The sequence below is a fragment of the Crocodylus siamensis genome, chromosome 5 (assembly GCF_052110815.1).
Source record: "Crocodylus siamensis isolate JL-2025a chromosome 5, ASM5211081v1, whole genome shotgun sequence".
In the NCBI taxonomy this organism is placed as follows: Eukaryota; Metazoa; Chordata; order Crocodylia; family Crocodylidae; genus Crocodylus; species Crocodylus siamensis.
In genome coordinates this window covers 100,947,796-100,971,175 of record NC_143399.1, presented here as the reverse complement: position 1 = coordinate 100,971,175, position 23,380 = coordinate 100,947,796, and the positions used below count along the sequence as shown (strand labels likewise).

General features: G+C 43.3%; 1 protein-coding gene across 1 annotated transcript in view; it reads left to right on the top strand.

The window, feature by feature from the left end:
- The window catches only part of CDH18 (cadherin 18), a 1,127,064-nt gene that overhangs the window by 213,241 nt on the left and 890,443 nt on the right, over positions 1 to 23,380 (top strand). The window lies entirely within an intron of this gene.

Sequence of the window (23,380 nt, the reverse complement as noted above, 5' to 3'; positions counted from 1 at the left end):
CAGCAGCAGGAAAACCTTCTCCCTCAGGAGAGTGAATTAACTCAATTAGCCAGCAAATTCAATCACAGATCTGCAAAGCCCAGCCTTGCCAAAACTCTGAGGATCACACTCTGCCCTGATAAAGTAAATCAGAAAACATTTATTGATATCAGTGGGGTCAGTCTCATCCCAGACCATCACCTTCCCAAATAAATAGCATTAATCTGTAAAAAATTTTTGCAGTATGCACTGAGGTTTAGAAGGTTTGGGATATTTCAGGGTAATCTGAGAGAGAGAGAGAGAGGAATGTATAGAGTGGACACATTATAATGAGAAATGCCTTGCTGACATCTCCTTTCCTTTACATGGAGATGATAATTGGCATGTAAATGTGGCATGTAGTCACCTAAGTATATATATCAGGGACAGGAAAAATATGGCTAGCAGGTTGGATCCAGCCCACAGAAGGACTTTATCTGGCCCATGGCAGGTCCTGGCTGGCCCAGGCACTGTCCAGCCTGTGGTGTATCCCACTGCCCAGCAGGGCTGGGATGGCTCAGTTTTAGACAGATCAGGCAGTGGTGGCTCCTTCTGGCTGCCACTGATGCCAGCCCTGTCCCCATGGAGACTGGTGGGGAACTGGGTACACAGCCCTGCACCCACTCCAGACCTGTTCTGACTGGAGTGGACCAGCTCTGGACCAGCCAGTCCTGCATGCACAGCCCTGGCCCTGGTCCTGGCCCTGGCTCTAGCCTGTCCTGTGCCCTCTCTGCACTGGCTTACCCACAATAAGCAGTGGTGACAGCTAGGCAGAAGCTGCTGCTGGTCATGGGGGAAAGTGGCTACCTCCCCCTTGCCGCTGTTGGGTCCTTCTTGCTGCATCTGCCCAGAGCCCATGCTCAGGTTACCCTGTGGCTTATTGCTGCCACCACCACCAGCACTGCTTCCAGGCCACCCAACAGGGCAGTAGTGGCAGTAGAGAAGAGCTGCAGGACAGTCTGGGTGCACCCTCCACATGACCAGATCAAGACCAGGCCACACCTACTTCCTCCTGTGAAGCTGGATTGGGACTGGGCCATGCCCTGCTTCTGCACAGTTGGATCAGGGTTGGACCATGCCCCTTTCCCTCTGTATGGTGAGGCCGTGCCCGCTACCCCTCACCCCCTCCACAGGGCCAGTTTAGGGCCAGGCAAAGTCCCCTTTCACTGCAAGGCTGAATCAGGTCTGGGCTGCTGTCCCCATGCAGATGGGTGGAGCCCTGCTGCACCTGCCCCAGGCATGTGATTGTGATTACCACAGAGATCCAGCCCACAGATGGACCGGGCACTTTCCATCGGACTTGCCAGGCAAAAAAGGTTTAGCACTGCTGCTGTAAGGTGTTTGGAAAAGCTGTTTTCATTTCTTCAGTCTCTCTCTGTCTCCCTCACCTTTTTCTCCTGACATGAAAATACACTGGCACTCTTTGACCATACAGTAACTTTGACATCGCTGAGTCTACCTCTTTCTTAGAAATCAAGTAAAGAAACTGTATCACAATTTTCTAGCTCAGACAAATGTGTAGTGAGAAGTGAAATTTTACAAAAATTCAAAGCACTTCTGCATCAAAGCATAACATTCTTAAATAAATGACATTACCTAATGTCAGTTTGTTTTCCTGTAAGCAGCAGTCTTAAGGATAAACTACCCTTGTGGAAAGGAGAAAGAAAAGAAAGATTAACAATGTGTTCCTTTTTCTTTTCATTGACAGGCTATGTTAAAAGGAAATAGCAACATTTGTTAGAGTTAAAATGGTGAAAGGAAGTTAAATAATGCTGGGCTAAGAGGAGCTCAGCTGTGGTGTATACACAGGGGCATAATGGCTGGAAGTTTTGGTTTCAGTTTCAATTTAAGAATGCATGAATCAAAGAATGTCTCATTTTACAGTGCAATAGAATATCAGGAGGAGATCTGGAGTGCAACAACAGAACTGGAGCAATCAATAGAGGCAATTAACAACAAGTGTTTTCTGGCAATTTGAAATGTTACTTCATTTTCTGGAAGTGAAATGAAATTGATCTTTTTCTGCCTTTTACTTCACCTTCCTCAGTGTTAACTATATGTTGTAAATGGTTTTCAGCAACTGGGAATCATTTCTAGAGTAACTTAACCACCCAATAACTTCACTGCCTTCCCATTTATTTTATTGCAATGGACTAGCTCCAAGTTATTTCACATTTCTTTCTTTTCCTCTTTCCCTTCCCCCTCCTATCCGTTTGTCTAGAAATTGTTTTTGTGCCTTCTCTGTCTCTGTATACAATCTTTCTGCTCGTAGCATTTTACCCTCTGATGAGAGGCTGAGAGCAATGGGGCTATTCATCCTGGAAAAGCACAGGCGCAGGGGTGATCTAGTGGCCACCTATAAGTTTATTGGGGTGCTCCTCAGGATCTGGGGGAACGTCTGTTCACCAGAGCCCCCCAAGGGATGACAAGATCGAACGGTCACAAACTCCACTGTGACCAATTCAGGCTGGACATAAGAAAGAACTTCTGCACTGTCCGAGGCCCCAAGGTTTGGAACAGACTGCCACTGTAGGCAGTTCAAGTACCCACTCTGAACACCTTCAAGACATATTTGGATGCTTATTTTGCTGGGATCCTATGATCCCTTCTGACTTCCTGTCCCTGGTGAAGGGGGCTGGACTCAATGATCCTCTGAGGTCCCTTCCAGCCCAAATGTCTATGGAAATCTATGAAATCTCTATAACCTCTCTATAGATACTGGTAAGAACAAGTTTTCTGCATCTCTGCATCATATTTCAAAATATTGTCAAGACATATCTCATTAAGATTCTGCTTTGCCATTACCCACAGCCTTAGGAATGCTTGAATAAAGGAACTGAATTGGGCCTTATGTTAAACTTCAGTTGTCTCAGGCTATGACATACAAGCTTGAAGAGTAAGATCAAGGTTAAAGGCCTTCAACCAGGAATGCTTTGCATTCCTAAAACTTGACATTTCAAACAAGGACCCCCTTAGTAGCTTTCAAAATCATACATTGACATGTAAGGTGAAACAATCGCTCATGTAGCCATGACCTAAACCTTTCAGATATTTTTTAATTAAAGGTGGAATATTGAATACCACTATAAAATGAAAAGAAATCTTCCTGTACAATTGCCTAAACTGGATTGACTAGAAGACAGTTTTGAAAAATCTCACTGGTGACAGCAATGATAAAATGTGGAGGTTAGATTGGTTCTGTGAGTCTTTGTTTAGGTAGGTGTCTGGCAACTTCTGCCATTTCCCACTGTGTCAATTAAATCTTTGGAAGAGCAATTTTAACTAGTTTACTGCTAACCACAATAGCAGGAGACACCAGGCCAAGTGAGTGAGCGATGATTCTTACTGAAATTGTTCATAGCTTAGTTCTGGAAATGTTCTAGAATTTCTTTATACTGGAGTTTTCCTCACTGCAAATAAGTGATGTTGATACCCATTGGATTATTTTTCTGAAATTCTTATGCAGACATGGCTCAGTAAGGGCAGCAGTGGTGGCTACAGTCTTTATCAGCCTAGCCTCAGATTATAATCAATATGAGGTTTGTGCAGACTGCACCATAGTATTATATCAGGCAGTCATAAAGTCACAGACTACTAAGGTGAGGACCTGATCTCTGTCTGTTTGCAGACATCTATCTGTTAATGTTTCCAGGATTTGGTGCACTGTGAGAGCAGGGAGGGAATGTGGACCATTTTGAAACAGATGACTGATAAATGCTTTGTAACAGGGCCCCCTGTGGTCTCCTTTAAAAGAAGGAAGGGAAAAGGAGGAAGGACCTGTTAAGAGGGACAAAAGACTGGGATGCCCTAGTCATACAGGAAGATAAGGGAAGGCAGTAAAGCCTGGACACGCTCCTGCAGCACAGCGGAGTAGAGCTTGTGAAGGTTAGAACTGGGCCCAGGATGAGTGGAGTCTTGAGCAATGCCAGGGTGGAGAGAAACAGGCCTAAGATCTACTGGGCTGGAAGGAGGGCTGGGACTACAAAAATCATAAAGGGGTCTAAGGAAAGACCAGTGCTGGTAAGGGCTCAGAAAAAACTGAGTGGAGGGTAATAGACTGGAGAATCCTAAAAGGACTAATAGCAAACCCACTATTAAGGGGTGAGCTGGCTACCAAGAAGCCAAAGGAAACCCCATCAATGAGATTCAGAGGAGGATCCTTGATGCAGTTGTGAGAAATTCTGCACCCCTATGAGCAAGGCCCTTTATCACAGAAATCTGCTCACTGAATTGACATCAGGGCATGGAAAGCAAGTCAGCTGAGGAAAAGGAGAGACAGAAAGACCTGGTTTATGCAGTCAGGGACCAAAAGGACTTCACCTCACCAGAATAAGCTGACATTGATACAGTCACCTGCATGAAGCTTTGCAAGGTTTGTGCTGGGGGAAAATGTGGGAAAGCAGCATTGCAATTGTGCTTTTTTTTTTCTTGACTCCATTTCTCTCTCCTTCTTTTAGATATCCCTTACCTAAGCTAATATGACAGCTTCTCTGCCCCATTTCACACGTTAGGAAAATCTGTCATGCAGAATCATGCGGTATGAATGCATAACCAACACACTTGAGTGAGTCATAGCCTTCCCATTTTGGGGGGCTCTTAAGATAGATAAAAATACGTGAATGGGGCAGTGACATGATGTATTCGGCAATATTGAGTTCCTTATTTTTCCTCTGGCATGACAGGCTATAAAACTCTTAATCATGTTTTGGCATTGTATTTTAGATGTAAACTAACTTTGCAGTCTGAATATTTATCTGTACATTTAATAACCCAAAAAATACTTGAAAATATTATATACATGCAATATGACTGCTTTTGTGTTACTATGACAACCTTATCTTTTGCATTTCCTGACTCATTGTGGTATTCTATTTACATTACACACACACACACACACACACACACACTCTCCCTCTCTCTCTTTTTCATACATACACACATTGTTTTTCGTTATTAGTCCTTCAAATATAATTTTCTTCTCTTTCAAAAGAGAACGAGAGACAGAAGTGAAACCAAAGGTAGAGGAAAAAATAAGATGCTGCTTGAACACACTAAAATGTACATGATACTAGTTTTGTTGGTCACACTCTTTAATGAAAGGGCTGCATTGGAGGTGAAACACATAGATTGGAGTTTGATGGGTTATGCAAGGGCTTGCCTTTGCTGTTGGTATTCCTTGGATGCAGCCATTTTTATGCAAGGCTGCATTACACCTCTGAAAATGCATGGATGAGGAAAGCAGCAAATGAGGAAGATAAACTATATTTGAGTCCTTTGATGAACAATCCCCTATACATTATTTTCACTGAGGCATTTCCTATCTTTCTTCTGCATGGTACCTCAGCAACCATCCATGTAGTTAGTCAACTAGGCAACACACAATTTCTAGTGATGCCACTTCCAGAAAGGAGATATATGAGGCTCCAATAACATTTTACCTGATACTATGATTTTTTTTCCCTTAAAGGAGTGAGGATACAAGCAATATAACCAATTCCAATTCAAACGAAGTAAATGTTATTTAAGATCTTCTTCTCTTTGAGCATGGGACATCAAGCAGACCCAGAATACTTGATATATTTTTAACTTTTTGAAAAAAATAAAGTATCTCAGGCACCTAAGATTAATGGTGCTCTATTTTTTACAAGATCCTGACTCTTGTGTTCTGCCTCTTCTAAACTGTGCTGCCATAAGGCTGGGTTTTTTTCTTCAAGGTATAATTTTTCTTCATTTATTGCCCAAGTCCATTTCTGTGTTTTTGCTCCAGATCTCTGTTCTACAGTTTCTTAATGCAGTTCCTCTTTGGTATTGATTATTTTTATGACCATTATTTACCTCTATAGTGTTCACCACAGCCAAGGCCCAGGGTTCATTTTTGTTCTTGTAGGTTATCTATTTTCTTTAAAACTGACTGGTGGATGTGGTGTGTGGCGGGCCAGTAGGGGGCACTCCTGCATTGAGCCACCCACCTCCCAGCGCCCAACCACCTTCCGGCTCCAAATGCCTCCCCAGGGGTGCCTAATGCTCGGCCGACCCCTCTCCCGGAGCACACTCGCTATTCTGGGGGTAGCGTAGCCGCCACCACCCCGAGAAGGGACTGTCTCGGCCCTGTGTCCTTGGGGAAACACAGGCCTAATAGTCCGACAGGTACTCAACCCGGTACAGGCACTTGGGGCACTTCCCCAAGTCAAGGGGCAAAAAGTAAAGTCTCCCTTAGTCCACAGACCTAAGGGGTCTCTTGGGCATAATTTAGACCCACCCCTCAATAAGTCTCCCGCACCAGTCAAAAAGAAGAACTTTATTGATTACAAGGGGTAGGGTAAACTAGGGTACAGGATTGAGCAATATCTTAGGAATCCTAAAGAGCAAACAGTGTGGCTGAGATAGCCTTTTGATCATGCATCTGTGTTACTGCTAGCTAAATATCTAATCAGATCTCAAGTAGCTTACTCACAAGCATCTTCCAGAGGCTGGTGAAATTCCCCTCTGTAAGCAGGAGGTTTCTAGCTCGTGAGCCAACCTTAGATGGTAAAGCTCCTCTGTGTCCCCCGCATGGCTGCTGCTTCACCTCATGGCCGAAGAGACAGCCCGCCTCCTTCCCCCCCTAACTTATATAGCCCCTGTGACCTCATTCACCTGGTCCAGTGGAGGTCAGCCCCAGTTGGCTGTCAGCCAACCAATTTGAAATACATCACTTGTTACCGGGCAGATTCCATCTCCCCAGGTAGAAACCCCTTACCCAGGTAATTGATGCAAGTCACCTAGGCAGAGGGAGCAGGTTTCCCCCCTCCCTCAGGAATGCAGCCAGCTCAAGTTACCTAAATAGACAGGCTGAGGGTGCGGTCCCCTCTGTGCAGGGCCAACCCTAATCAAATGGTTGCAGCTCAGAGATTTTAGTCACAGTGTCACAGGGCAGAGATTTTGCGGAGAAACCAAGGTGACTTTCTGCCACATGGTGTACTTTGATTTTAGCAAGGCTTTTGATATGGTCTCCCACAACATTCTTGCAGGTCAGCTAAGAAAGTATGAGTTTAATGAATTGATTGCAAGGTGAATAGAAACCTGGCTGGAGTATTGGGCTCAGAGAGTAGTAATCAATGGCTCAGGAGTGGCTGGTGAACTCAGACTGGTGGGGTGGGTGGAGCAGCACACAGGAGTGGGGAGAGGGGGTGGAATTTTGCAGCCTCCTTGCTCCTGGCCAGAGTGCTGGGCCAGCTGCAATATCCCTCCCTGCCCACTCCCCGTTGGCTGCAAACCCTCTTCCTCTCCACTCCCATGTGCTGCTCCACCCGCCTCACCAGTCTGAATTTACCAGCTGCGCCTGCAGTGGCTCAATGTCTAGTTGGCAACTGGTGTCAAGTAGAGTGCCCCAGTGGTTGGTCCTGGGGCTGGTTTTGTTCAATGTGTTCATCAACAACCTGGAAGATGGCACAGAGTGCACCCTCAGCAACTTTCAGATGACACCAAGCTGTGGGGAGTAGCAGATACACTGGAGGGTAGAGCTAGCATTCAGAGACACCTAGAGAAATTTGAGGAAAGAGCCAAAAGAAATATCATGAGGTTCAACAGGGACAAATGCAAAGTCCTACACTTAGGAGAGAACAATCCATGTACCAGTACAGACTGGGGGCTGACTGGCTGGGCAGCAGCTCTGAAGAAAAGGACCTGGTGGTTATAGGGGACAATAAGTGGAATATAAGCCAGCGGTGTGCCCTTGTTGCCAAAAAAGCTAAGGGCATACTGAGCTGCAGTGGTAGGTGTGTTGCCAGTAGGTCAAGGGAAATCATTATTCCCCTTTATTCAGAACTGGTGAGGCCACATCTGGATTACTGTGCTCAATTTTGGGCCCCTCACTACAGAAAGGATGTGGCCAAATTGGAGAGAGTCCAGTGGAGGGCAACAAGAATGATTCGGGGGCTGGGGGACATGACATACAACGAGAGGTTGGGCTTATTTAGTCTAGAGAAGAGGAGACTGAAAGGGGACTTAATAGCAGCCATCAACTATCTGAAGTGGGGTTCAAAAGAGGATAGTGGCAGATGACAGAAGAAGGAGCATCAGTCTGAAGTTGCAGCAAGGGAAATTTAGGTTAGATATTAGGAAGTATTTTCTCACTAGAAAAGAGAGGTGGTGGAAGCTCCATCCTTGGAGATTTTCAAAACCTGGCTAGACATAGCTTTGGTTGAAATGATCTAGTTGGAGATGGTCCTGGTTTCAGCACAGAGTTGGACTAGATGACTTCCTGAAGTCCCTTACAACCCAAATTTTCTATGATTCTATATCAGAAAATGGATCTGCAAACCAAATTCAGTACCTTCCCTTCCCTTTGTAGGCCTAGTTTTCCTCATACAACATAGTACTTCATTGAGTGAATAGTCCTGCTGATGTCATGGGAGAAAGTGTTATTACACCAGAATAAGTGTGTAATATGTCCATTTATTTTTTTTTGTTCCATTAGACTTTAACAAAGCATTTAAACTTTTTATAGTGTTTCTCTTTTCTGTCTTTCCTCCCAAGTCCCAATGGCTGTGGGCATTTAATCATATAGCACTAGTTGAAATAAATCAGATCATATTTATCTGTTGTTAGCAATAAATCATTATGTAGCACAGTAGTGGACATCCTGCCACTTAGGTGGCACAAATGGTTTGTACAGCCTCTGTGTTTGGCACATAGCAAATAAGGGAGGAGGAGGGTTAGGGTTAGTGTTGGGGTTTATTCTTTCCTCCACTGTGGTACTGGCAGTTAAAATGTTTTCAGGGTAGAACTCTAACTAGAAATGGGGTCCAGGTGTGAATGTCCTTCTTAAGGGAGTCAGTTGATGTGCTCCAAAAATATCCTGACTTTTACATATATCTTTATCCATGGTAACAATCTTGGTCCCAACTTTGTCTTCCTCATGTGCAGCAGCAGTGTACAAGGCCTAAGTGCTGGTGCCCTATGCCAAAATCAGCCCAGCTGGTCAAAATATTGGATGGATGGCTTCAATAATGGAAAAGGGTTTTTTTTTTTCCTATTTGTTTCTTTGTAATTCATTTCTATATTCTTTGTTTTTATGTAATGCTGCAGAGCATCAAGTTGTGACAGTGCTTGGTCACTCCTTTAGTGATAATCTAAAAATGTTCATGTTACTAAGTTTTCTGAATTTTTCCTATCTCCAAAGGAGATCACTGATCTCTATATGAGAATTGGATAAGGCTTATCACAGAACTGGAATAAATGCTACTTATGCTGCCTTCGGTGCATGCAGTTACAAATGGACTAAACTTGGTTATACATCAGCACTTAAACAATGAGGTGACATCTGGTTACCCTGACCCCAGAGCTGTAGAGGGAATAGAAATAAACACATTGAACAGTCTGGGAGGGGTCTGAAGCAGTATAGGAAGGCAGCTGCCAGATCTCCAAAATGGTACACAGTATACAGATATTATTTTGTAGGAATTTATTGTGAGGTAAATTGCTAGTGCCTCAAATAAGAGTACAGATTGTAGAGTTTTTGTTGTTTCTTTTGTTTTGCTTTGTTTTGTTTGGTTTTTGCCAGTTGCTATATACTAAGGATTTGGATGATGCTGATATAGGTATTTTTAGTACTCAATAACTTAGTATACTACAAAGTGGGTATGTCTACATGTACAGTTCTTCACAGAAAATTCAAGATTATAAAAGCATGCCAGGGTACATGTCTACACATGCGGTCCTGCCATGAACAAATTACCTGACAGGAGCACCTCAATCAAACCCAGCTGTATCCAGGGGGAAATCCAGGTTCCCCTGGGTGCCAGCCCCAAAGCTGGCAGGAGGCACAGGGGCCAGTCCCAATCCCCACATGGCCAGTATAGCCATCTCCACTTGGCAGGGATGCTGCCTGCCAACGGTGGGGATTGGGACCCTCCCAATCCCCATGTGGCTAACAAAGCCTACTGAATTCCTCGTGGCTGGCAGGTAGCATCCCTGACAAGTGGGGATGGCTTTCCCAGCCATGTGGGGATCAGGTCCTGACCCAATCCCCATACAGGTGGGCTGCAGCAGTCCTGGCTGTCAGGACAGCTCTCCTGGCCATGTGGTGATTGGGAGAAGTCCTGATGCCCATGTAGTGGAGAGATAGCTGTCTCTGCAGCTGGCAGAGCTCCCCACCACACTGTGGGTTAGCCTGGCAGCAGCAGGCCCCCTGTTGCTTGGACTGACCAGAAGCAAATTGTTCCTTGTCAGTATCTATACATGCACTACTGTACATTAGCTAATGCACTGTTAATCTAGTACCTGTATTTCCTGGTACTAGCAAATCATTCATTAGCCTAATTTGTTGTGCCGTAAATCCCATATACTTGTAGATGGTGATGCTTTACTGTGCATTAGATTAATTTAATGTGCAGTAAAGCATCTCAGTTAGATGCACTCAATAAGACATCTCTCCAGACAAGCCCTTAATGTGTAATTGAAAGGTGATATCCTTACTGTCATGTTAGTAAGGTTGGGTATTTGAACAGTCAAATAAGATTTCATCAATTGACTGGTCAAATATTGGCCAAAAAACTGTTTAAAAAATTGCCAGTAGGTACAAATAATACACAGAAAAAGCACAAATTTACCATTAAAAATGTGTCCAAAAACAACTAAAAAAATCATATTTCTTTCAAGAAAGCTACAACAAATGTAGGGGTTTTTTTTTGTAAAATTGCTATAGAAAAGATATGCAGTCAGTTGACTGGTCAGCTGACAATATTGTACCAGTCAATTGACCACTTGCCAACTCTAGGTGATAGAGATTATGGTTTGGAAATACTCCTTTACTTAGACTACAGAGGTTGGAAATTGAGAAATGGCAAAATTTGCTACCAGGATTTCCCAGTAGCAAAAAAAAAATAAAGTCCCGGGGAAAAAAAACACTGCACAGAGCATGCAAAAATAGTTTGCACCAGAACAAATGGCGGTTTGTTTCCCCAGTGCAATGCCCTGGCTACTAGCCAGAGCATCTCTACTGGTCCATTTGTGCTTCTGCTGCTCCAGCATGCTGGGTTCTGGGAAGAACCAGGCAAGGGCAGTTTGCTCAAAGTGACAATGTGTCCTGCAACAAAGTGCACATGCAGATGTGTGTGCTAAGGCACAATGTGGTGGGACAAATTTGTGCTGCTGTAAGCATACATCCCTGTACATCTGGACATGACCAAAGTGTCTGCTAAGTTTGCTTCACAATTAAAGGGTCTGCTAAGTTTGGTTCAAATAAGGGTTTGCTCCACAATTAAAGTTTGTTGGTTGGCTTTTCTCATTCATTTATGTATGTATTTATTGAACCAATTGATCACTACACATGCCAGCAATTTTTTTTTCTAATAACATGAATGTCCATTATTTCAAAGTCTTACCTAGATGAAAAAGATACACATAATGAATTATCAAGACTACATGCAGGTTTTCCTAAAAGTTTTCCTCATCTAAATACAGAGCAAATTTAACCTTATATAACTTATTGTCTCAGGTGAGATCACTGCCAAATGTGGCTTGTTTGCAGGTGCAGGTTGCCAAGTTCCTGTGATTGGCAAAACCATGGTTGGTAGTATAAAAGATTTATTGGAAACAAGGGGTTAGGGACTTGAATATGAATTCCAGCCTGCAGGGAGCTCAAAGGGAACAAAAGGAAGGCAGTGAGACCGGGGGGGGGGGGGGGGTGTCACATGCACATAGAATACATGCCCCAGGCAGCCTGCAAAGCAGCTCCAGCAGGTAAGTGGGTGGGGGGAGAAGGGGATTGAGGCCTCTGCAAGGAGGGAGCTGGGCAAGGCTGGGGCTACTGTCCAGCTGGACAGTGCTTGGGTTTTGGAGCTGCAATGAGTGGCTGCAGGCCCCAGCGGGGAGCAGGACAGGGCGACAGCTTCCCTCCCCTGAGACCCAACGCATCTGAGAGCAGAAGAGCTGCACAGGGATCTCCTCACCACTGCTGCTTGCCCTGCACTGCCTTGGTGATGCAGCTCCTGCACATGGGGCTGCAGCAAGGGCAGTGGTGCAGGGCTGCATCTCTCAAAGCAGCGGCAGGCTCAGGAGGTGCACTGCCAGGGCAGGGGGAGTGAGCAGCGGTGAGATGCCCACATGGCTCCACTGTCTCCAGTCATGCTGGGTCATGCCCACCAGGTGGCAGAGGCCCCAGAGAAGTGAAGCAAGGTGGGAACCCACACCCAAAACCCGCGCATGACCTGCATGCAGATCTGTGGGGTGCAGGTCCCTTCTACCCCTCAATCTGCCTTGCCCAAGTCCAGAGCAGGTAGCAGGGGGGAGCAGGGGCAGGGGACTGCGGAGCGGGGCAGGGGACTGCAGACCCAGGTCCATGGCCCTGGCATCTGGGAGCCCCCTCCGGCAAGGCTAGCAGTGCAAAACTGTGAATACTCAAAACAGTGGTTGGCAAAACTGTGGTTGGAGAGGGAAACCTGTACCATCAATTTGGTCTCAACACAGACCTTTTATATTATTTCTGTTCAATCGCTTCCCAGTGTAGTTTATTGGGAAATAAAGATGAATTGGCAAGGGAGAATGGGATAGTCAAATTCAATGCTTGTTTGTGTCTGCATGTATGTGTATGGAAAGAGTTTGAATCGGGATTCATACTTTTATGGATTATTGTGATGTTTAATTTTTGTAAACAGAATCCATAGCCATCTCATTGTCAGGACTGAAGAGCTATACCCCTGGTCTAACTGCCTTCTTTCTGGAGTAAAAACTAATAAATGTCACTACAAATACCAAAGCTGCTATTTTTTAATTGAGTGCACTTAGACTTCATGAAAGTGAGACTGTTAGCCTTGATGAGAGACAGCGGACAGCCTGACATTATATAAACTTTCTTACGTGGCTCTAATTATACACAAATCCCACTTCTGTCCCAGTCTTGGGCCTCTCGTTAGCAGTGACTTTTAGTAGTACCAGCTGTGAATGATGTTTTTTTAATTTAAATAAGCACTCTGTAGGGAATTTGCTGAAAACATAAAAACATTTTGGTTCTAACGTACAGTAGGCAAGATTTGAAACCAGGATGCTAAAAGAAGAATGCTTTGCATTAACCCCTAACCTGCACATGGAGAGATATCACTATATTTTGTTTGCTTTTGACAACCTGTACTCCAATAACTATTGATGGACTATGCTGCTGAAATAATCTGTGATCCCATTGTTTCAGGGTTTATGCTAAAAGGTGGATGCAGAGAGCAGAATAAGCACTGTAATTTCATATGACTGTTACTAGGTTGCAGGCCTTGTCAAAACAAGCTTGGACTGCTAGCAATCAATACTGTTCATACCAGAAAAGTCAGTGAGGTTGTCTAGCATTAGGTCTGTAGTGAAAGCACAGGCTATGATATTTTTAAAGGGACATTCTGTGATAACATTGCTGGGTAGCAGAAAATTCTCTCTCCATCGGTTTTAAAATAAAACCTGCCTCAAGGAATAGGCTAGGTAAAGTTCTCTAGGGAATTTCAATGTGCTGACTAGGCTGCTGCCTCAAATTTTTGGAGCAGCTGCAGGTTTACGTAAAGAAAAAGCAGCCAGCAGATAAGCAAAACTGGCGTGATGGTCTCAATTTCCAGATGGTCCTTGGATGGTTAGGGAGGCTAATATTCATTATGCTTTCCTGCACAAAATGTATAGCATGTGGTTTCCAAAATTGAATACAGCAAGTCATACTGTACTAATGCCGCATCAGTGCAGAAGCAGAAAAGGATCTTGGAGTAATTATTGAGGCCAATATGAACATGGGCCGACAGCGTGAGGAAGTGATCAGGAAGGCCAGCCGTACCTTGTCATGCATCCACAGATGCATCTCAAGCAGGCCCAAGGAGGTGATCCTCCCACTCTATGCGGCACTGGTCAGGCCACAGTTGGAGTACTGCGTCCAGTTCTGGGCACCACACTTCAGGAGGGATAGGGAGATCATGGAGAGGGTCCAGAGGAGGGCCATCTGCATGATCAAGAGTCAGCAGGGCAGGCCCTATGAGAAGAGGTTAAGGGACCTGAACCTGTTTAACCTCCACAAGAGAAGGCTGAGGGGGGATCTAGGGGCCTGTTACAAACTAGTCAGGGGGGACCAGCAGGCATTGGGGGAGTCCCCAGCTTATTTCTCCCACTGGATACATCATAGCTGAAATAGTTGATAGGGTGCAATACTGTAGGTGAACTGAAACTGAATTCCTTCAAAGTTGGGGCCAAGATGGGGGATTGAAGGGAACCATGGAAAAAAATACAAGATTTTTGAATTCTAGGTAACTAAGGACTAAGGCCACTTGAAATAACTTTCTGAAGTATCAGTCACAGGTGTAGAATATTTAGCTTGATTTGTATGTGTTTGTGTTCCCTGCTGTTGAGTTCTAAGCAATACATATTTTGATTTATAAAACAAAAGCTAAATTTGCTTGTAATAACTTAAGAAACTGACTGCCTGGTATTTTTAAAGGCAACAAGTCTTCGTTTTTTTTTCAGAAATAGATCTATGTAACAATATAAGTATTAAGAAGACTTCAGTCCTTCATAAAAATCTGTGACAAAAATAGTCTTAATATTTTTTTCTTGCAAAAGGGTCAACTATCCTAAAATTGTGGTCTTTGTTTTCTTTCTTGACACAATATTTTGGAATGAAAAAACACAAACTATACTGCATATTATTTATAGGATAAAATGCTAACAAGTAGCCGGGGAAAATTATCTCCATTTTATATTGTCCATAATATTGCATGTTACAAATTTCCATTTGAGTTCAATCTATCATGCTGAAATCAGTGGCAATTTTTTTTTTTACTTTTAAGGAAACAGATTCCTGCTAACAGAATAATAATTTAAAACTTGAACATCCAAGTTTCAGGTCCAGGGAGGTGATCCTCCCCCTCTATGCGGCACTGGTCAGGCCGCAGCTGGAGTACTGCGTCCAGTTCTGGGCGCCACACTTCAAGAGGGACGTGGACAATATGGAAAGAGTTCAGAGGAGGGCCACTCGTATGATCAGGGGTCAGCAGGGCAGGCCTTATGAGGATAGGCTACGGGACCTGAACCTGTTTAGCCTCCACAAGAGAAGGCTAAGGGGGGACCTTGTGGCCTGCTACAAACTGGTCAGGGGGGATCAGCAGGTATTGGGGGAGTCCCTGTTCCCCCGTGCGCTGCCAGGAGTGACCAGGAATAACGGTCACAAACTGGCGGAGGGTAAGTTTAGATTAGATATTAGGAGGCGCTACTTCACAGTCAGGGTGGCTAGGGCCTGGAACCAGCTTCCAGGGGAAGTGGTGCAGGCTCCTAGCCTGGGGATTTTTAAAAGGAAGTTAGATGAGCACCTTGCCGGGGTCATCTGACCCCGGTGCTCTTTCCTGCTAAGGCAGGGGGTCGGACTAGATGATCTACCTAGGTCCCTTCCGACTCTAGCTACTATGAAACTATGAAACTATGAAACTATGAAGATGCCCTTATTTTTCTTTTTTCTTTGGTCCAGTCTGTATTTCACTGTTTTATCTTTTTTGTTTTTCACATGATAGCCTCATATTTTTCAGTTTTTAATAGATGTGTGATAGGTCTATTTTTCAACATTTTCTCTATTACCTTAAGTTTAAACTTTATATCAAATTCTTTGCATTTATCCATATTTAAATTGAAATACAGCTGAGGTTCTGTGATTTAATTTTATATATAAAATATGATTTTTCTGTAGAAATCATTTTTTTTCTAAGGGCTTCCAGACACAGATGTATGAAATGCATAATTTAGTTGAAGTGTCTATTTTAATTGTCCTTAGAAATAATCAGTTGCTGTGCCATTAGCAAATATATTACCACGGGGCAAAAACAGAAGGGGTCTAATTACTGTTCTTTTAACCAATAGAGAAGTTTCTGTTTCATTGTAGTAGTAAATCAAAACAAATATCATGCATCATCTGCAAGTAAGACATCAATAGGATTTTAAGTTTACTTAGTTTGCTACAGATAGATGGATTAATTATATATCTAATTATTTAGATATATAGATCAATTATATGTCTAACAGAAACATTTATGTGAAAGGCACTGAATTATGACTAAGAATTCTGAGTCAGTTTTGCTAAAACAGGATTTAGGCAGACTTTATTATCTATATCCAAACTTGCTATACAAAAGTTAAAATAAAACCCAGTATGCTAAAAAGTCTGCTCACTAAGCTCTGTTAGCATTTCCCTTTTGACTCAAACAATAAATAGGCAAATGCATGCCTGCTTTCTGCACAATCCCAGAACTGCCCTTGTCTGAGCACCTCATTTCCACTTAAGTTCTGTTGGGGTCCAGGTATTAAGTGGAGCATTGGCTAAGTCTACTGATGGATCCAGTCCAATAGGCATGCTTTGAATAAACCTGTCTTATACATAGTGACTACAGTACTTCCTAAGGAAGTACTTCCAAAGCCTTAGGGTTGTTGAGTCCACATCCCCCATCACCCCTGTTGCTCAGAGCCTGAACAACAGGCATCAGACAGGCACTATACTAGGGTTACCAGACATCCAGGTTTTCCTTTTTGGCCACCCCCCCCCATCTCCTTCCAGGCAGTCTTTTAAAATATCAGCAAATGTCTGGGATTTGTCTTTGCCTCTGCTTTCCTTGCACTTACCGGCTTGCCTCAGCTTGGGACTGAGGGGAGCTGGGGGGAGAGGAGAGCAGGGCCATCAGGTACATCTGCTCATGGGCCCTAGCAGCTGTAGGTGGGCAAGTCTGTGGGGGGTGGAGGGCCAGGGCTGGGGTCTGTGTGTGCGTGCCTGCCAGTGTTGGGGCTGCAGCAGGGCAGGTGGGTGGGAGAGGTGTCTGCCCTTCCAGCAGGGAAAGGGGTGAGGGCGTTCTTTGGGGCAGCAGGGAGCTGTGTGGGCAGCAGGGCTGGGGGGGCAGGGGACTGTGGGTCAGGAGTGAGGGGCAGTAGTAGGGCTGGGGGGCAGAGGGTTGTGGGTTGGGAGTGGGGCACTGGCAGGGCTAGGGGGCCTGCAGGTTGGGAGTGAAGAACATCAGCAGGGCTGGGGGGTAAGGGACTGTGGGTCAGTAGTAAATGGCAGTGGCAGGACTGAGGGGGTGTGGCTAGGGAGTAAGGGGCACCAGATGGGCAGGGGACTGTGGGTCAGGAGCACAGCAGGGCTAGGGGGCTGCAGATCAGGAGTAAGGGGCACCAGCATGGTCTGGGAGGTGGGGTACTGTGTGCTGGGAGTGAGGGACAGCAGCAGGGCTGGGGGCTGCAGCTTGGGAGTGAGAGGCAGGGGGAAGGGCACCGACATATTACTGCATCCCTCTCACAATCATATACCCCTCTCCACTGACAGGTGTCCTCTTTTTTGAAATGGAAATATGGTAACCCTACTTTATACATGCTGAGCTTCTGAGATCCTGTGCAGCCTACAGTGCAAGATTCATGTGGCCAGTAGAAGAGCAAACCAAAAGGAGTGAGACCATAGCTAAGTAGTTGGGCTTAGGGCTGGATGTGTGGAGTTCTGGTCTCAGGATTATTTAGTGGGTTTGTTTTTTTTTATTTCAATCTGATGCTTGTTTAATATAGAATTAGTCCTCAGCACAAGGATCAATATCTACAAGGATCGATATCTACAATTAAATAAAACTGTCCCTTTCATGTGACTGAGGTCAGTCATACATTTGTACGTTGATCCATGTCATGTGACAAGAGCCAGAAAATACAGAAAAGCCCTTTCCCAGCAGGAATCAATGGGATCACAAAAGTTATCTAATCCATCTCCCTGCTGACATGATTTCACCCAGACATTTGTCTAACCTGCTTTTAAAAATCTCCCTAAATAATGTACTGTAGTGCTTGAGTACCCTGACACTTAAAAGATTTTCCTAGTATGACGCTACAGTTTCTCATGTTTTAATATAAGCCTGTTACATTTTGTCTTGTTTCCAGCAAGAGGGAGAAAAATGTATAACCTTCCTTTTTACAGTTAACCTTTTACATGTTTGAAAGATTATCATGTTTCTCCTCAGTCTGTGCTTTTCTATACTAAAGAAAGCCAGTTCTTTCAATCTTTTCTCATAGGCAATATTTTCTAGGCCTTTAATCCTTTTTTGTTCTTTTCCTCTGGACTATCTCCTATAGGTTCACATCTTGCTTGAAATATAGTGCCCAACATTAGACACAGTGTGTGTTTATAAATATCTTCTGGGAGGTGGGGGGGTATGGGCACTTTAACTAGAGTGGTTCCGAGAGCCACTCTAATTAAAGCGCCTGGTGTGTCACACATATCAGAGTCCCCGCACTGAAAAATGGGCACGGGGTGCTTTAACTAAAGCTTATCGAACAAACTTTAGCTAAAGTGCCCCCACCACCATTTTTCTGTATGGGAAGAATGCTTATACAGGTGATGTTGGAGTCTGCTTGAACATGGTAATTAATTAAGTCTGCTCCGACACGCTGTAATTACAGTGCATTGGAACAGGCTCAGTGTACATGTATAGACACCCAGTGTTCCAACTGAGAACTTATAATTGCAGAGTAAAATAGAAAAACTACAATATAAGACAACCCCCAATAATTAGATTCTGTATATGGAAAAATAAATTGATGAATTTGTTATAATTTTCCAGCTATAGAATCTATTAATTGGAGGTTTACCTTGAATTAGTTTCCCCTTCCATAGCAGGGAAAATGTATCTAGGGGGGTAGGTTAGGTGGCCCTTTGACCTCTGTTCCCCCAACTTCTTCCCCTGCAGACCCTTAATGCACTATAAACAGCACTACTGTCTATTAGCTGTTGCGCACACTTTTTTGGTGATGCTAATGCAAGTTGACCAAATCTGCTTTGCATTAGCATATTAACATGGGTTTTGCCCGCTGCACTAATGTGCAGTAGAATTAATGTACTGCACTTGAAGTATCTCATGTAAATGTGCCCATTGACTTTGAAATAAGCATGCCTGTAGTAAGTTAGTTCATCCCAAATTGATGCATTTTACCTTTTTTGAAACTTTTTTGAAATTTTGGCATAGGCACTCCATAAACAGTTTTAAGCAGCATTTTTTACCTACTTGTACATAGTACAAACTATGCATGATATTAGGCCAAAGCTAAAAGGCTCATGATTTACCATATAGGTTATTGGGCTGTGCCCCAGCAGAGTCAACAGAATTTCAAGCACTGCTTGGTGTGTGTATGGACTCCAAATACCCGCAACAAGCAAATTCATATGTTAATTATCCCCCAGTCATGACTGAAACTGGGTGTTCTTGTCACAAGTTCTAGGATCCTCCAAAAATTGATATGTAGATGAAGTGTCAGGCAATCTGGTCTGGCTGTACTCCACGGGGGGCAGGACCACACTAATCATATGCGACAGGCTAAGGAAAGGGGCAACAGAGGGGTACTGGGTGAATTGCTTGGTGACCCATTTGGTGATGTTTGCCAGATATTTAAGGCTGGTGAAGAAACAGGAATCACTGGAAATGGGAAAGAAAGGTACAGATTAGCTGTGAGAGTGAAAAGGAAGTTGAAACGTATTCATTGTAGTAGTTCACCAAGATTTGAAAAAGGGTCAGCACTGAGGGGTACTGCACACAATGGACACTGCCATATATCTTATTTAGATGGGCTTCACTAACCTATTCTTGTGGTAGGTTCCAATGGTCTGATATCTGAGCTGAAATGGATTTACATGGCAGCGTGTAGTGAATGATGCACCCCTGTCCAAATGTGGGCAGGACTCCCTACGAGAGAATTGCAAGTAGCTTCTCATTGGCCAGCTTTCAGTTGAAGGATCTTGGCTACATGCCTGCTTTATGGAAATGGGGGTCTCCTCCCCAGCTTGCTCCTGCTACCATTGGGTGAGGGCAAGCGAGACCTGGGGCCATCCAAACCCCAAGCCTCTGGACTTAAGCCTCCACATATGGATCCTGCTAATGGATATGGAAGTATATGGAGGCCCAGGGTGAAAAGTTTTGGGTGGAGGATGCTTGCTGGTTGCAGCACCACATACGGTGTTTGAACGATTGAGTTTTGCTCAGTCAAAAGGATTCAGAACTGATCTGGTGAATTTAACCTGGAATACGGAAAATTTTCCAAAATACATACATACGTACATATATATGTATAGATAGAGTTCCCATCAATATGTTTGCTCAATATGGCCAATACCATGTTCAGTGTGGGCTGCATTTAATCAATTTTAGAGTTGGTTTCCATCACTGAGCACATGCTGTTTTGGGCAGGAGTTTTAATAAGAGACAATGTATTTAGTGTGGTTTCCTTGTATGTGAGTGCAAGATAGATTTTTTCCCTATGCTGATGGGAGACGGGGGTGGGGAAACCTTGTCTAATATTCAAGTCAGTCTTATACTCAAGTAAAAAAAAAAGAACTAGTCTTATATGGTACTCTGCCATATTCCCAATTCTAGTATTGTGTTGTTTTTTATATTGTACCATTATGCCATGACTCATATTTAATATATGACTTACTATAAATTCCGGGGGGGTGGTTTCCTGCAGAAATGCTGTTCAACCCAGTCTTCCCCATTTTGTAGTTATGCATTTGATAAAACATAAATGTGGTGTTTTCCACACTTACTTTTTTCATTTTTTATTTCAGAAGGTTTATTCAATTTTGCAAGAACATTTTGAAGTCTAATCCCATTTTTTAAAATGCCTATAGCCCTTTCAGAATTTTTTTATATATATATTCCTAAGTCTTTCATCCTTCCACTATTTTAGCACATTAATATGGGCAAAAAGATATAATTTTTGCAGAAGCTTCTTATTAAAACATTGGAAAAATGTATTTGCTTCATTATTAGGGTCATTTTTGAGTGAGGAGGCCAAATCTTGAAGTTGGACAATTTGGATAATGACTTGGAATTGAAAGGCATTGAAAGGAAAGTAACACATATTTTAGATAGATTTTAAAATGGGTTTAAAATCTATCTATCGGATGTTCAAAAATCCTCACATAACAGGTTTTATGTTGACAAAATGGCCAGAAAACCAAGCAAACCATAAAACCCAGCAAAAACCTTTCTTGTTAAAATCAGGCAAATAATGAGGCAATAAGTAAGTAAGCCTTACTAATATTACTGCAAGAAAATTAGCATGTGGGAAACTATTTTTTTTTATTTTAAGTATCTAGAACAGTGTCTATCGACATTTTTAGACTCATGGCACCTCTGGATAGCTTTAAGACACCACTTAGAAAATGCCAGCTCTCAGGTTTCATTCCTTTTTTGACTCCAAAAAAATGAATAGAACAGTTCTTCTGTTGCAAAGAACTCAGAAAGACTACAGCTATGGATTTGTATATGAAATCTCTTGGTTGTGTCTTACATTATGACTAAACCTAACTAACTAATTAAACCTAACATTGCTAACATTGTTTGGCATCACACACAACCCCTGAAAGAATCTCTAGGTACTGCAGTGTGCCATGGCACCCTGGCTGAGAATCAGAAATCTAGAAAAACAAGTGCATTGGATAGCATAAATATTCACTACTTTCAAAACTTATCTCTTTTGCCCTTGACCAGTTTTTGCAAGTGTTATTGCTGCTGCTTTCTATATGGGATGAAATATTGATTTTAAATACAAAATTAAGTATAATTTTCCACAGTGTACAGCTAAATGAACTGCTAATGAAAATGAGTCATGAATCTAGTTCTTTATTGCTCATAACTGTCAGTTTGAACAGTAATGTATGCAGTATAAGAGGTATATTGAAAATATATGAAGGATTGATTGTCCCATATAATCCAGAAAAATATACAAGAGCAAAATATATGTAATTCAATACATAGAAATTGTAATGGAATGTGTATGCAATAACCCTCTTAATGATATATATTCTATGGTGCTAGTACAAGATAGAGGTTGTGTCCATCCAAGGGAGCAATGTTTTTTTTTTCCAAAGTCCTACAAAACACTGGGCACATCTACACATGCCGTTAATTGCATGACAAAGGTGCAATAAATTGCCCCCAGGAAAGGGTCTACAGGTGTGCCAGCTTGGGAGCAAATTTGCTCCCAAGTGGACCACTTGAGACCAGGTTCCTGCTCTCCTGCCCTGCTCTACCTCATTTTAATATCCAGGATCCCAGTCTCGATGTGGCAGGACGTGAGCTGTCTTGGCAGCTGGGAGTGCTGCATCTGAGCCAACATGGGAATCAGACCTAATTCCCATGTGGCTGGGAGAAGCAGTCACATGGGGATTGGGAGGGTCTTAATCCCCACATGGAAAAGAGAGGCATCCCCACCAGGCAGGGATAGCCACATAGGGATCAGGAGGGTCCTGATCCCCACCTGACCAGGAGACTCATTCCCACCTGGTGGGCACAGTTACATGGGGATTGGGACCCTCCTAATTCCCATGAGGTTGGAAGAGATGTTCCCTACCCATCCAGGACGCTGCTTGGCAGTAACATGGAGATTGGGCCTGATCCCCACATGGCTACCAGGCAACATCTGCACTGGGCAGGGACACCTCTCCTGGGCACATGGGGATGAGGACCCTCCTGATCCCCATGTGGCTGTCCCTGCCAGGTGGGGACACCTCTCTAGATTAGTCTACTGCACAGTAAAGCATCTGGTGTAGACACACCCACTCTTAACTCTCTATTTCTATATCTAGCTCCTACCACAGTGTCCAGCAATGCAGTATAAGAGTGTCATTACCTTGGTAAACGTTCATTGCTGAACACTGCTGAAGATGCTAAGTCCTGGTCTCAGTATGTTGAATATATGTGTTATCAGTTTCGTGCTATATGACTTAATACGGTACAGCACAGACTCTTTCTTGGTCTTTTCTGGGCTACTTTCTGTTTATTCATTCTTTGAAATGGAATGTCATTGTCCATCTGTCCTAGGTACTTATGTCCAATGCTTATCCCCTCTAAACCTCATATGGTTTCTTGGAATGAAATTCACTTCTTTCATTACAGTGGCAGACTCAGTGGCTTTACAAAGGATGCAATAATCACTCTTTCCCATATGTAACACAAGGCACATAAAGATCTAGGCAAACCAAGAAATAAACATTAAAAATAGTTTTCTCATCATTTTTAAGTGTTCTTTAGGTTTAAGTCAGGATCCTGCAAGAAATCCAGAATATCTCTTTCAGTTCTCTTCCTCAACTATTTCTCAATTTTAAAAGGTTGCTTCTATGCTCTTCTCTTCTGCCTAAGCTTTCTGTACCTTCAAAGCCTACCCATGATCTACCATCAAAAAAGATGAAAAAATATTTTATTTAGGTTGCATTTAATATTTTGCTTTCCTTAGTTAAGAGTGTTCAGTTTCCTGTCCAGCCCTCTGCTCTTCAAGCAGGGGTTTCTTCAAACACATTATGAGAAAACTAGAAGATGTAAAATAACTAGAGAGCTGAATATTCCCTACCTACTACTAA